Below are 15877 nucleotides of genomic sequence, written 5' to 3'. Positions count from 1 at the left end.
CATCGGACACTTTAGTCAAATAAAAAAAGTATTTTTGGTTTTTAGCATTTTTTACCCGAAGTATGAACAAAATTTTTTAAAATTAAATATTTTTATTGCATAAACTTTATTGCAACTTTAAACCTGTCTCACAGAAGTCTCTCAGATGTAAAACTGTTTGTCTCATAAAAATCTCTCAGATATAAAAGTGTTTGTCTGACAGAAGTCTCTCAGATGTAAAACTATTTGCTTTACAGAAGTTTCTTAGATGTAAAACTGTTTGTCTTACAGAAGTCTCTCAGATGTAAAAGGTCAGGTGTAAAAGGGAAAAGCAAAACTCCTAATTTAATTTAATGAGCTGCTTTTGAGTGTATTAACTATGTAACTCTCATGCCATTAGAAATATGAATTTTATTATTGTCTTATTTTATTTACTTTTGTCTTGTTAATACTATTGGTATGGACAAAATTAAAAATTAAAAAATAGTTTACCACAGCATTCCGTTTACTTTGAGACCGACTCGGTGTTCTTAAAAAATTCCAGCTCATTTTTTAAAGAATTATTTTTGTCAGAAAATGAACGTACTTTTTAAAGGAACAAAAAAACTAATATCAGATTTGTAAGCCTTTTTCTCTAATGCTAAACAATTCAAGTTACCTTGTGTTTCAGTCAGATAAAACTGAAGGAATTTTTTTAAGATTTTTCTATGCAAGCAGCAGAGAGCTATTAGCCTCTCTATCAAAGAAAAAGAAACAATAATATGGTACTTAACTTGATTAAATATCCGAAACTTAATTGGATTATTTGTGTAGATTACAGTATTTTTGTACATACCAACAGTGTTTTTGTTCATAGTTACAGTATATTTGTACATAGTTACAGTATTTGTGTACATAGTTACAGATTTTTTGTAATGTTGTAGTGGTAAAGCACTCTCCTCTTAACCACGAAGTTCTGAGTTAGATCCCCACCATGTTCCTGGCAGTACCGCGCTCAACTTGCTTCTCCGCGCTACAGTCTTGTTTGTCCAGGTTTGTGTTTCGGAGTTATAGAGTTGAGAGAGGGTTGCAATTACAAATTAAAAGCAGCCTCCTCGACTGTAGTGGTCTTCATGGCCTTGGGGAGGTGAATTATAAAAAAAAAAATTTGTACATAGTTACAGTATTTTTGTACAGTTCATAGCTACAGTATTGACAAGTATTTTCTCAATAAAGAAAAAAAAACGTTTTTGATGGAAATTCGCTATCTTATAAATAATAAAGAATTAGTTAAAAAAATGGATAGCAAAAAGAAAACAGCTTGATTTTTATTTCTGATTGCTGTAAAGAACTTTCTGTGAAATAAAAAAAACAGAAAACTCTGCAGATTTAGCTGATAAAATATTGAATGTCTTTTGTGATCTGCCATACAAAATAATTAGGGAAGAATGTTAATAAAAGAGCTTTGAAAGAGTCCAAAAATGTCTAATAAACCAGTATTCGACCATAATTGTATTTTACTCTTTGCACAGCAACACTGGATAAAATATTTGCAGTTGTACTAAAATAAAAGTACAATCATGGTCGAATAGCACTTAATTCAAACTTACCGGTTTACATTTTTAACAGTTTACATTGGTTTTTTCTGCATTTTATTTTTGTTTTAATTTAGGAAAAAGTTTTTGCTTTTAAAACTTTTTTATTTCCAAACTAGTTCCAAGTCTACTTATCCGGATAAATTTTAAAGTTTGAAAAACTAAAGATTGTTTATTGCAAAAAATCTATAACTTGCTATGAAAATATAAATCATATTTTTTGAGTTCAGCGTAGCAAAATTATTTAGGAAAAAGTATCAAAACTAATGCAATAAATTTTGGAAAAGATTGCATAATATTCAAGCATCTAATTTTTTTTTCAGGTATTTTTTCTTAAAGTATTATTTTTTCCAAGTAGCTCAAAATAGAAAACAACTGATAAAAAAAAACTCAGCTTGGCAAGTATATTGGGTCTTACGATACCACATTTCACGTCATCAGAACTTAAATCAGCAAAATATTAGATATGAGTACATTTTTAGCACAATTCGAAAGGCCATACCAAATTTGAAACCTAAAATTTATTTAAAAAAGCGTATAGCAAAATACTGTTTTTTTTTTGAGGTTTTCAATTGAAGTTCTTTTTTTTTCAGAGTTTTTTTTTTTTTACAACCACTTTTTCCAGCAAGTTCACATGAAGTAGAAACCGTTAAATATACATATTCTTGATTCTTCAATTATGAATATAGTTTTTTTTTTGACGGACCCTAATGTATATATATATATATATACATTAGGGACCATTAATGTATATATATATAAACAACTGAGTATATATATATATATATATATATATATATATATATATATATATATATATATATATATATATATATATATATATATACACTCTTCCTGATGATCCAGCAATGGTGAAACTTAAAGTAGAAGTTAGATAAGTGTTTTTTACTAATTTATTGCTCTGTTCTTTAAGAACATTGAGCACTCTATTTGTAAAATACACTAACATAATTTACATATATATATATATATATATATATATATATATATATATATATATATATATATATATATATATATTTATAATATATATATATATATATATATATATATATATATGTATATATATATATATATATAACCCTAATGTATATTAGGGTCCGTCAAAAAAAAAACGAAAGTCATAATTGAACATACCATGGTTTCTTTTATTGTGAATTTAAGTGTTAGTGAAACCCTTTGTAAAATTTCAGACTCATAGATACACTGTTAAGCCTTGCACTTTAGGATTGAAAGTTGCTTTTTTATATAAAATAAGGCGCCGGGGTGATCAGGGGCCTGTAAGAAACGTTCGAAAACTTTTACAAAAATACCATGGTATTTTAAATCATGTATTTAGGTGTTAGTAAAACCCATGAAAAATTTCAGGCTCATAGGGACACTGCTATACCCTCCACTTTAAAACTATAGAAAACCCACGTACCAAAAACTAATTTTCCTCAAAACGGTTTTTTAATTATGATACACATACAAATTGTCCGGTACAAAAAATTTTGTTATTTTGATCCCTGTATATACATATACATGTGCGTATATTTATATATATATCACGGCCTTCTATATTAACAGGCCTTGACATCGCGCAACAAAGTTGATTAACTGAAGGCTGATTTCTATACTGTGTTTACATTTTCATCTTTTAACATTAGACGAAAGTTTGCGTTCGCGCTTTTTTAATAAATCTTTAAAATTTGATTGTTTTATAAATTAGATAGCGCAAATTCAAGACATTAACGTTGTAAGGTTCAAGACGTTATATAAATATGATTCATGACATACAAATTACTCAGCGTTAGTTAGCAGACATTTCTTACATCTTACAGCAAACTAAGTTGTGTAAAATTAAAACATAAGCAATCTTATTATTATTTCTTTATTTTGATAATTCAATAAAAAAATATTTTATTAGGTTCAAAGTATCGCATTTCTTCCAAATATATCTTCGGTAGTGAAAAATTTAAACAGTTATTTAAGAAGTGGCGTAACTATAAATTTGGGGCCCCCCCGCCAAAAAAGTAAAGGGCCCTCCCACTTTAACTTTTTTCAAAGTTTATTTACAAATGAAATATCAAATATTTGATTATTATATTGAGATAATATAACATGATTTAGTATATAAAAAATATTTATTTTATAAATTTGAAAAATAATCTAGAATCTTTTCTCAAAATAATTATAAAAAAGAACAACATTGAAATTATGTTTAAGAGATGCATACTTAATAGTAAAAACTATTTATTTCTATGGCAGAATTTTTTTTTCATAATAGCTATACTAGCTTAAGGCAGTATAATTTACATTCGTTAATATGTGATACGCAAATAAAAACAAATTCAAAGTTTTTTATTTTGTCCCTTAATTTTATTTATTTTTAATTACTTTATTTTATTTTAATTATTTTATTTATAAAATGAAACTTTATGACGAATTAACTCTCTGTATCCTCATTAAGTGACCTGTTTTGTTTCCAATGATCGTATACTTGACATTCTTCAATATGTTTTAGGCAAGAAGCACAACTTTTTATTTTTTTACTTAGCCCTTTCCAGTCTCGAACTTCCGAAAGCCATTGGTTATTTTTATCATTTGAAAATAACCAACATGGTTTACAATATGCTGAGTCCAGAATTTTGGAATAACAGAGCCAAAATTCCTGTGTTCGACCAAATTTATATGCGCAATAATACTAATTTGTGGAAAAATGTCGAAGATTTTGTGAAGGATATTTTTTAAATGGTCCTTGTAGTTCACATCTTCAGAGGAAATAATAAATCTTTTTGTGCTATCATCAAGAAATTTTCCTTTAAAATATCCCATATCTGTTGTTAATGTATTTAATTCCTAAAATATATTCGGTTCTAAATCTGTTTCTTCATCTTGCATTGCAGTGGTAGTGATTGTTAGGATTTGCAAAAATATCTGCATTACTTTTATAACGAGATTCATTATGATCTTTTGAAACTTTATTGTGTTCTAAGTTAATTGAAACAGATAACATTTCTTCTTGTTGGTTGCTTGAGAAGTACTAGTAACGACATTGATATTTTTTATCTACAACTACTTCACTAGGTTTCTGTTCTACTGATGAAAAATATTAGGATATCTTTTTATTGTTTTTACGTAATCTATCATCAGTCTCCTTTATTAGTTTCCTTTTTCTGGCTCCACTCATTCAAGTTCTTTTTGAGTCCATGCTATTGTAAGAAAAATATATATTAGAACAACTATATCTATGTATTAACCCAATAGATATAAATATATATAGCTGAATATTTTTGAATAAATAATAGACTTAATTTGTATTTATTCTTTAGTTCGTGTTTGAGTCCGCCCTTTTAATTTTATATCAGATATGTACACATAATTTGTGTTTCTTTGTTAATTCGTACTATCCTCGTACTATAACAAAACCTAAAGCGTACTCAACACAAAAACATGGTTCTACCTGTATCGCGTTTATATACATTTTTAATTTAAAAATTCAAGATCTCAGGAATTAATTTATATAGGAAATTTTAAATCGCTAGAATAAAATTGCAAGATTTTTTTAACAATTAAAAAATATTACCAATATTATAAATATAACTAGTTTATTACCTATTAGTTAAACGTTTTGATAACTCAATTTATTGTAATGAAAATTATAATTATATGATTTTTACTGCTTTGCATGATTGCATATAAAAAGAAAAGCACTTACCTTCTAAATATAATAATATTTAATTATTTATACTTAATTTTCCACTTCAATATCACCCAAGTTTATTAACAAATACGAAAGTACTAAATTATATCAGCGGTATTTCTATGATAGACAACGTTAATATTCACTAATGTTCACTAATATTCAATAGAAATTCTATATTGGATTTGCTATTGAAATTAAATTCTGTTATCGAATCTCTATTGAAATTTAATTCTCCAATAGAACTTCTGTTGAAACTAAATCTATAATAAAATTTCTATTTAAATTTAATTCTAAAATAGAGTTCCTATTATAGAAAAATAATCTTTTTTCCTTTAAGAATAATTGAAAAATCTCCGCGGGGCCCTCTAAGCTTCGGGGCCCTCCACCCTTGCGGGGTTGTGCTCCCCCTAGTAACGCCACTGTATTTAATATCTTTAAAACAAGATTTAATCTTTTTTTAAAGATATTAAATAGTAGCATGATGGTTTGTTATTTTGAATTTTTGTCTATGGCTTGCAACAGTTAAAATATTTGCCTGCTTGTCACTTTTATGCATAAAAGACCCTGAATAATCCTGGGCAAGTTAAATTCCCCTTTCCGCACAATCATTAACCACATGGAGAGATAGTACAAATTCTTTGTAATTCAGAAATCTAGGAAAGAGTTCCCAATTTGAAGGATTTATTTTAATCCACTTCAGTTCAAGCATGGTGAGTTTTAATTTATCAGATAAAAACCAACTCTCTGTTCCGACAAGTTCAGAAAGAAGTTTAGTATGACCATTTACAACAAACAATGGCATTGCTTTACCTGTTTTGTATGAATATACTATCTTTGAAGCTGAAGAGCAACAGCTTGTTGAACATCTTCCGGTACGTCCTCATTAATGAGATATAGTACAACAAATCTTTCAGTTGGATACAACAAATGATTCTGCATTGAATTAAAGCATGCCTTTGCAGAATTAAGATTTCTATCTATGTACTGAACCATATCATCAAAAGCTTGTAGGTCTTGAGATGAAGCAGTTCTGGCCAAGGAGGGCTTTAACAAACCAGGTTGCATAGAATACTAAAATGAAATCACCCATTAGTTTAATAACAACTGGTTCCATAGCAGTTACCAAATCAGGTGTAAGAGGTGGAATTTGTGGAAGTAGAAGGTCAAACGTTAAATAATAAATTGCTTTAGCCATAAACCGGGCATGATGACAAGCCATTGAAATATGGAGCTTGAAGTTGGTTACTGATCCCCCAAGCCAAATAATGCTGATTTGAACAAGGTATTTATAACCTTATCGAAAAAAGAAATGATCATCAAGAATAGTGTGGAGAAATGACAGAGCTTCAGAAGCCTGGAATATAATTTAAAGATTTAGTTTTATACTAATATTTTAAATATCTAACAAAAAAATCATGTTACCAATTACCTTGGTTTACAAAAAAGTCCATGGCTCTTCTTTAAATCTCTTAAGATCTGTGTAACATATCCCCTTCTTCAATATTTCATTCCATCTCTGTTTCAATTTCTCACACAGTGGCTCAATTGGACCTAAAGCTCTTGTCCTTTCAGTAATAGAATTGCAAACTATTTAAAAAAATTTTAAATAAACAAGTCTTGATTTTAATATTTTTAAATTTTAATTTGGCTCTTGCATAAGATATCAATAAAAATAAATTATACTTAATACCTTAATGTAAAGCTCATACATATGATGCCTGCAAGCTAATCATCCCATAGCTTTTCCCCTGCACTTCTCTAGTTCTGTACAAACACCATTTAACCATCCAGTGTTTGTGGCAGTTCTATCAAATGATAGAAATTCAACCATATCAAATAATTCCCATTCTTCAAGTATTTCTTGAATTACTTTTGCTTGTGCGCTTGCTTTACCATTGTCAACAGAAATACCTGGACACTTAATAATAACAGCTACTCTCTCAATTTTTTTTCTGCCTTGACCTGTACTTTCAGACATTATTTTTGAATCAAAATGTAAAGTAAGACATTTATTTTTAGCAAGATTTATAAACTCTTTTTTGATTTTTTGAGTATTTTCATTAACTTTTTGCTTTTTCTGCTTCTGCAAACTGCTCTTTGATATTGAGAAGTGATCAATACTACCTCTGCTATTATTTATGATAGTAGCCAGTGTTGCTACTACTGCAGTTGAAGAGATTCCAAACCTTGACAAAGTAATTCCTATGTCATTCCCATTTCTTTTTGGAATAAGAAGAGGTATAAAATTAGAACCTCTGCTTTTTTTTCCAGGAATAACAAAATCTTCATCTATTTCCTCAATTAGATTAGCATGTTCAAAATTGTTATCAGCATTAATACAGCTTATGTTTTCCAATCTCTCTTTTTTCTGGACCTCATCTTTTCTCCTTCTTTCTTCTATTCCCTTTTTCTTTTGAAGCCTATTATATCTTGCTTTGAACTTAGTATCTTTGCAAGAAATTGTTTGCACTCTTGATTCTCTTGCAGAAAAACTAGATCTTCTTGTCGTACTTTTATATCCTTGCTGCTATCTTTTAGAATTTGCTCATCACAATTCTTACGAGCAATATCAAACAATTTATCTAAATTGTTTGTGAACTTCTCCCTCTTTTTAATTGCTTTTGCACCAATGTGATGCTTAGATTTTTCCAGTTTTTTTCTTTCAGCTTCTAAAGCCACTATTTCAGTCCTAAATAAATGATATATATATCTAGATGGGTCCACTAACCTCTTTACATATACATAAGCTGCTTAATTGATATATCATTTTATATTCATAATGAAATTATTACTTAGGTACCTAATTGCTTGATCTTGGATGAGGAAAGGAATCCCTACCTTCAACCAGATTTTCTTCACTTGGTTAAGAACACAAAAATACTTTTCGTTTAGGCATCCAGTTTCTTTCGTGCAGCTTGCTTGAAATTTATCATCTAGGGAACAAAAATTCACATCAATGGATGAGACATTTGAATTTTTCTTGTGCTTTATGAGAAGCCTGTAATGGTATTACTTTAAAACACTTCTATTAGTTGGAAGTTTAGTATTAGCTAACACCTCTGTTCTTCCTCCTTCAAGAAACACTTTTTTTTTCGACATTTTTTTACTACTTCAAGCTAAAAATAACAAATTCTAAAAAATGATAAGCATACTAAATACAACCGTCATCAGCAGTACACATAATTTGTAGTTATATATAAAAAAATTCTGATACGTGGGTTTTCTAGTCAAAAGTGGACGGCTTAGCAATGTCCCTATGAGTCTAAAAATTTTCATTGATCTTACTAACTCCTAAATACATGATTTAAAATACCATGGTTTTTTTGCAAAAGTTTTTGAACCTTTCTTTCAGGCCCCTGATCACCCCGGCGCCTTATTTTATATAAAAAAGCGACTTTAAATCCTAAAGTGCAAGGCTTAGCAGTGTATCTACGAGTCTGCAATTTTACAAGGGTTTTACTAACACTTAAATTCACAATAAAAGAAACCATGGTATGTTCAATTATGACTTTCGTTTTTTTTGACGGACCCTAATATACATATATATATATATATATATATATATATATATTTCTTTTTTTTTTCTTTTTTTTATGTTCTTTTATTTCTTTACAATAAAATAATGAAAGAAAATGCATATAAATGAAAAAAATTACAAATTTTGTCGCGTATGAAATAAGAACGCGAGATTTGCAAAAGATCAGATGATCTTGTCATCAAGAACCGCTTACAATCGTTAGGTGTTAAAACAATTTTATAATGTGTATAAAATAAATAAGGCAGTCAAATAAAGTTTATAAAACGAAAGTTAGAAGTAAAAATTAACGTTTTATATAAATACGTAAAATACAAGACTTGATAGGTATAAAATGTATAAATTAAATTAACATGATACACAAAAATAAGATTAATAAAACAAAATTTAAATATACAAGTATATAGTCAAATAAATATTTTTTATATAAGAATTCGTAAAAACATTATAAATAAATCAAAACAACTAAATTTAAAAATATATAAGTATGTTTTCAATAAAAGTTCCAGTGGTGAGAAAAATCAAAATGTTTCAAAATTATATTGTTCCATAAAAACGCCCCTCGAAAAGAAATACAAAACTTGCCTAAATTGGTTTTCAAAACTGGTTGAAAAAGGAAATTATCATTTCTTAAATTAACACTACTGATGAAACATTGAAAGGCCTCTAGTGTTAAATATATTTTGTACTAATTTCTTACAAACCTTTAAAGAAATATATAAAAAAAATTTTTTTGAAGTAGAGATTTTGTTTGACATACATTTTTCATTGTATATATATATATATATATATATATATATATATATATATATATATATATATATATATATATATATATATATATATATATATATATATATTATAATAAAATTTAAAACCTAATTTCAATTTATAAATGGATACAAGATAAAGATTTTTTTTTTCAAAAATAATTTCACTCAACCAGAATGGTGCATTTTTTAATGTTATTTTTTCCCCCTGTGTACTGATCGCCGTAATTTTTGAAAAATCATTTTCATTTTTCAAAATATTCAAAATATATTATATATATTTCAAATTAGCGCAATAATAGTTACAATTTTCTTTTTGTTGAAAATCTATTTGAAATATAAAAAAATCTCCAAATGAAACACAAAGCAAAGATAAATCTCCCATAACAAATTCAGAATAAAAAATGCCACTAACAGTATTTTAAATGCTATAATTTGTTACAAAAAAAACGTATTTTTTCGTTCTAAATATATATTTTTTAAATATTCTAAAAACCTCGCTGAACTATTTTAGCAACCAAAGTTCTTAACGTTTTCTCATACACAAAGTTAAGTTTTTATACACTGCTTTAGATATTTGTTCTGACATAATTCCGAGCGAGATCTTCTGTCAATTTAGATACAACTAGCGAAATCTTCTTTGCAAACACATCATCAACTTTTAGGTGAAACATAGACTCCACTAACATATCTATTTTTTATTTTTTATTAACATATAATTTATTTTTTTAAACATCCTCCGATATATTAAACTTCCTCCGAAAACAACGAAAATTAAACAAAAGTTAACCAAATATTATCTTGCTAAAAATAATAGTACTAACACATTGTTGTCTTTTAACCACTTTTAGACTGGTAATCAGGCCAATCGCTCCCTACCTGTACTAGTTGAATTTAAAAAGTTTTAAAAACAATTTAAAAAGCAATGTGGTACCTTCTTTGTAAGTCTCCAATTTTTCAATACATTTCAGATATTTAATTGGAGAATAAAGTATCATTTCGTCCAAAGATAGTAAAATTTTGGCATAGATAGCTCTATCAAAACCACCACTACTTTAGCCTAATAACAGTCTCTTTTTTTTAAAATCTTTCAGATTTTTATCAGTGAGAAGAAGATCAATAAATTTACTAACTTGATGTTCATTAATATATATATATATATTATATATATATATATATATATATATATATATATATATATATATATATATATATATATATATATATATATATATATATATAGCATTTCTGATGAATCTTTGTTGATGAAACACAGTGTTAAATGGAAAAAATTTTTGTTAAGTGATTTTATACTACTAATATATATATATATATATATATATATATATATATATATATATATATATATATATATATATATATATATATATATATATATACATATATATATGTATACATACATATATATATGTATATATATATATATATATACATATATATATGTATACATACATATATATATATATATAATATATATATATATATATATATATATATATATATATACATATATATATGTATACATACATATATATATGTATATATATATATATATATACATATATATATGTATACATACATATATATATATATATATATATATATATATATATATATATATATATATATATATATATATATATATATATATATATATATATATATATATATATATATATATATATATATATATATATATATATATATATATAAATATTAATGAACATCAATTATTCAGTTGGTGAAATTATGCTTATAATTTTTTCAGCAAATTTTGTATCTTACAGTCATGAATTAGAATCATTTTTATAATAATGCATCTGTATACTAGGTTTGTTATCAAACTTTTCACTAAAATTTTCTAAATTTATCTGCTAGTCATCCAAAAGTCCTTTGAACTCCTTTCTTATCCATCAGCCTATCACAATAGCAACAAGAGTATTTTCAACCGTGACTCTATATATTAAAAAAAAACTAATAGGTATTGCTTTTTAAAAATTTACATTGCATTTTAAGATAAAGAAACATGGTTGGGAAGTTCGTGTATCTAGGGCCGGATTATTTTAATAACCAAATTCAAGGCCAGACTTGTCTAAAAATGGCGGAACTGATATGAAACTAGGTTTTTGAAAATTAGTTCTAACTCCATAATATATTAACATTAAAGATAGACACATAAATTTGATTTAAAGTTTATTTATTTTTCGATTGTTTTAAACTAATTTATCTAGTGTTACTTATTTGCAACACTTAAATAAATAACAAAGATGACTAATAGTTCAGAGCAAAATAGACAAATAAGTCTACGCGTAAAATGGTAGTCCCAAAACAACCACGAAAAAAAAAAATCTACCTCGTTATCAAGAAAATCCTTTAAGCACAAATGGCCCTAGGTATACACAAACTGTATAGCCCTTGGTACAAGAAATGCCTCTCGAAAAATGTCATCTATTAACGAACCCCAATTGAGAGGAAAATTCTTTAACATCGCATTTAGTACTTAAGTGACAAACAAATAATATAAAAGAATTTATAGAAAAGTATTTCCTCTAGGATTGCTAAACAATCTAAGATACCAGTAAAAATTTGCATTAGACCATCAAACGTGTTTTCCGATTATAACTTGTCGTAGCAACGCCCTCTGAGAATCAAAATAGGATTAAAAAATAAATTCTTTCATAACTAATCGTCTCACTGAGAAGCATTACTTAGAATTTTATAGTTTTCAAATAAATTAGGCTTGCCGTATGTATGTCGACGTGTTTGAAACCTGAAGCCACGGTAAATTTCAATTGATTGAGTTGAAGGAGAAAAAAAAAGTGTTTTCCAGATGATGACTCTCCTCTACGTTTTAAATTATGATTAGTATGGTCATTTTGTTGACCCAGGTGTACTTCTGGTTATAAATATAATTTTGATGGTTCAAACACGATCACGACAATCTTCAGAGATCCCTATGTGTCCATCAAACGTCAAAGTAACGTTTAGACAAAACAATTAGCTTTGGTCAATTATCAGTTTAGAATGGAATCCAGAATAACTTTTAGAACAAACATTTATTACCCGTCGAGGTACGAAAGAATTTTATTAAGTATATTTTTAAAGGTTTATTAAACGTATAAAAGTGTTTAGATTCAAACATATATAAAGGGTTTTGACCGACATTTAACGTCTTAAATTGGTCTTGTTATTAATAATCTTTTATATAAGGATTCTTTTATTTATTAGTCTGTCTTACTTTACATCTATAACTATATAGTAATAAACTAATGTTATAATAGTGTGTTACAGCGGAGAAAATAGAACTAGCCTCACCTTTATTTTTTGTTATAATTTAACAATTATGGCAATGAAATAATTATTATATCTACCCAATTTCTTATTATCTTCTACTACAATTAAAAAGTTTATAAATTGGTATGTTTAGTTAACTACAATTGGAAAAAAAATTAAAATTATTCAATTTGTGGAGAAAATAGAATTAGCCTCACTTACGTTATATACAAGAAAATACAAAAAATATTTTGTTTAACGCTCATTTTATTATTTAGCTTCCTGAATTTTTAATGACTTCAAATATGCGACTTGATATATTAGTCACAAGATTTTGGATAGTTTCTATAGATATTTCATTCCAAGCTTCTCTGATATGAGTTTTCAGTTCCAATGCGGATTCATATTGCTTACCATTTTCATAAACCTTTCTAGAAGGTATTCCCCATAGATTTTCAGTTGGGTTAAGACCTGGACTGCATGCAGGCCATTTCATTACGTGAATAATATTCTTTCTAAACCAAGCTTTTGTAAGCTTTGAGTTATGGATAGCAGCATTGTCTTGTTAAAAAATGAAACTTTCACCCATCAATTCTTCACCATGTTCAAGCAAACTATTTTCTAATAAGTCAATGTAGTCCTGTGAAATATTTTTGTTGAAATCCATGCCATTGGCTGTTTTCCAGCAAAGGAAAAAGCCCCCCAAACCATAACAGTTCCACCACCAAAGTTACGGCTCATTCGAGTTTCTTTTTCTATTTGAAGATTTTGCAAGTAATATTGATAGCCATCAGGACCATCTAAATTGAATTTTTTTTTATCACTAAAGAGAACTTGATGCCACTCTTCACGCGAAGACATTTTCTTTTGCAAATTGTAATATAACTTCCTTATGACGAACAGTAAGTTTTGGTCTTAGTTTACGCTTTTCCGAACTGTGTTTGGATCTTCATGTAAGATTTGTCTCACACGTTGAACAGTTACAGGTAAATGTAAATTGACACAGATTTGAGATGTAGTCATGTATCTTTACATGATTTGATCACTGGTAATACTTCATACGTTAAACGCTTACCACGTCTCATTTCAAATTCAGGTATCAAAAACCAAATGTTAAAACTTTATGAGCCATGATTTCACATTTTTTGTTTAACTTACAAATACTTATAAAAAACTAAGTCACAAATGCGTATCACCAGATACGCATTTATACAAGTAAACTGAAAATGCAATACAAGTAAACTAAAAATAATTATTGATGAGGCTAATTATATTTGCTAACGCAAATATTAAGTACATTTTTGGTTTTATCAAATGTACCGCAATTTAATTATGCAATATTTTAATCTAAAAATTGTTGTTTGTAACAATAATTATGTAAGTGTGGATACGAAAGATGCACCGCACAAATTTGCTTAGAGATTTACAAAATATTGGATCAGTACATGGTGAGGCTAATTCCTTTTTCTCCACTCTAATATTAACACAATATTATACACTTCTGATAATTTATTATTTTTGTTATTATAAAGCATATTGGTATTGCGGTTCATCCTCCTCCGGCTTATTGCCATTTCGAGGTCAATTAATAACTTTTTTATTTTACTATTCTATTCTAAAGATAGACTTTTTTTGTCTTTATCGAAGCAACAAAAACAAATCCAACTCCAATATTTATTCTTTCATTGAGACTAACTTGTCTAAACTTTGTCGTATTTATGCCATTTTAGTTAGTTTGCAATTACTATCTAAAAAGAAATAATTTGATTTGAGGCACAAACCATGTGTTTTGCAAGCTAGAGCAGAAATACCATTTTTTTTAAATAAAAGTCTTTTTGAAATCCTTTCATTCATCTTGGCTTAGGAAAACTAACTTTTGAAAAATAATCTTTTTCTAGAAATCTTCTTAATTAATTAAATAATTAGGTTTATGATTTCTAATTATAAACCTAAGAAGATTTCAAATTTTATCAAAATATTTTTTGGCACTCAAAATATATGGCCACATAAAGTTTATAAAAATCATCACTTTTTAAAAGTTTTAAATTTTTAGAAAAAAGTCCGAAAAATAAAAAAGGTTGCGGTTTTTAATTTGTTTTAAACGGTTCCTGCTTCATGCGGACCTACTGGAAAGATTTTAAAATGAGTTAAAAAATGAATTGCAAAACTATAAATATATTTTATAATTTTTCTTATGGAAAAAAATGGTAATGCGCAAAATACTTGAAATGCATCAAAGAAAAAATTGACAAAAATAAATGTTATAGTAATGAGATGCCAATACAAAAACTTGTAGAATAGTTATAGTTGAGGAATTAAGATATTTATATAATTATATTTATAAATGTTAAGTTCTATATAAAGTTTTTCTGCATTTGATACTCATCTAATTACTTCTAATAAATATATGAATAAATCCGAGCTAAAAAAGTTGAGTTGATGAATGCTCTATAAAGTTTTTAAAACGCAACAAGAACAGATTCTAACGAAATTAGTGTCATTATTATAAAATATATCTTTGATAAAATTGAACCCCATTAATAAAGCTTTATTATCAATTGTTAAGTTCAGAGACAAATCCTTTTTACAGATCTATATTTATTTTATCTGTTGTTTTTTGAAATTAATCGGCAAAAAATGTACAATTAAAGTTATTTTTTGTTGTTGTGCTTTTTTAATTTGGTTGTTAAGATGCTCCGTGAAAATCTGATGGTTTTGTTACTGAGGACTGTGGAAATGCAATTTTTATTTAAAAAAAACAACCTGTAATTTAAAGGAACAAAGATATGCTGTCATTTTGAATTAATAAATATTTGGTCTTTGGTCCTGGTTCTATCTTCGTATCTAAATAAAAAATTACTTTCCAAACTAAAATAATTTAGAAAAATAAATTTATGTAATAGTTATTATACAAAAATTTATATAAAACTTTGTATCGATATTATAATTTAAGGTTGAAATTTTTTTTTGAGAATGGTTATAACTATATTAAATTTTTTTCGTATACTTACTTTCG

Source organism: Hydra vulgaris, chromosome 09 (assembly GCF_038396675.1).
Source record: "Hydra vulgaris chromosome 09, alternate assembly HydraT2T_AEP".
Taxonomy (NCBI): Eukaryota; Metazoa; Cnidaria; class Hydrozoa; order Anthoathecata; family Hydridae; genus Hydra; species Hydra vulgaris.
This window is presented reverse-complemented; position numbering follows the sequence as displayed.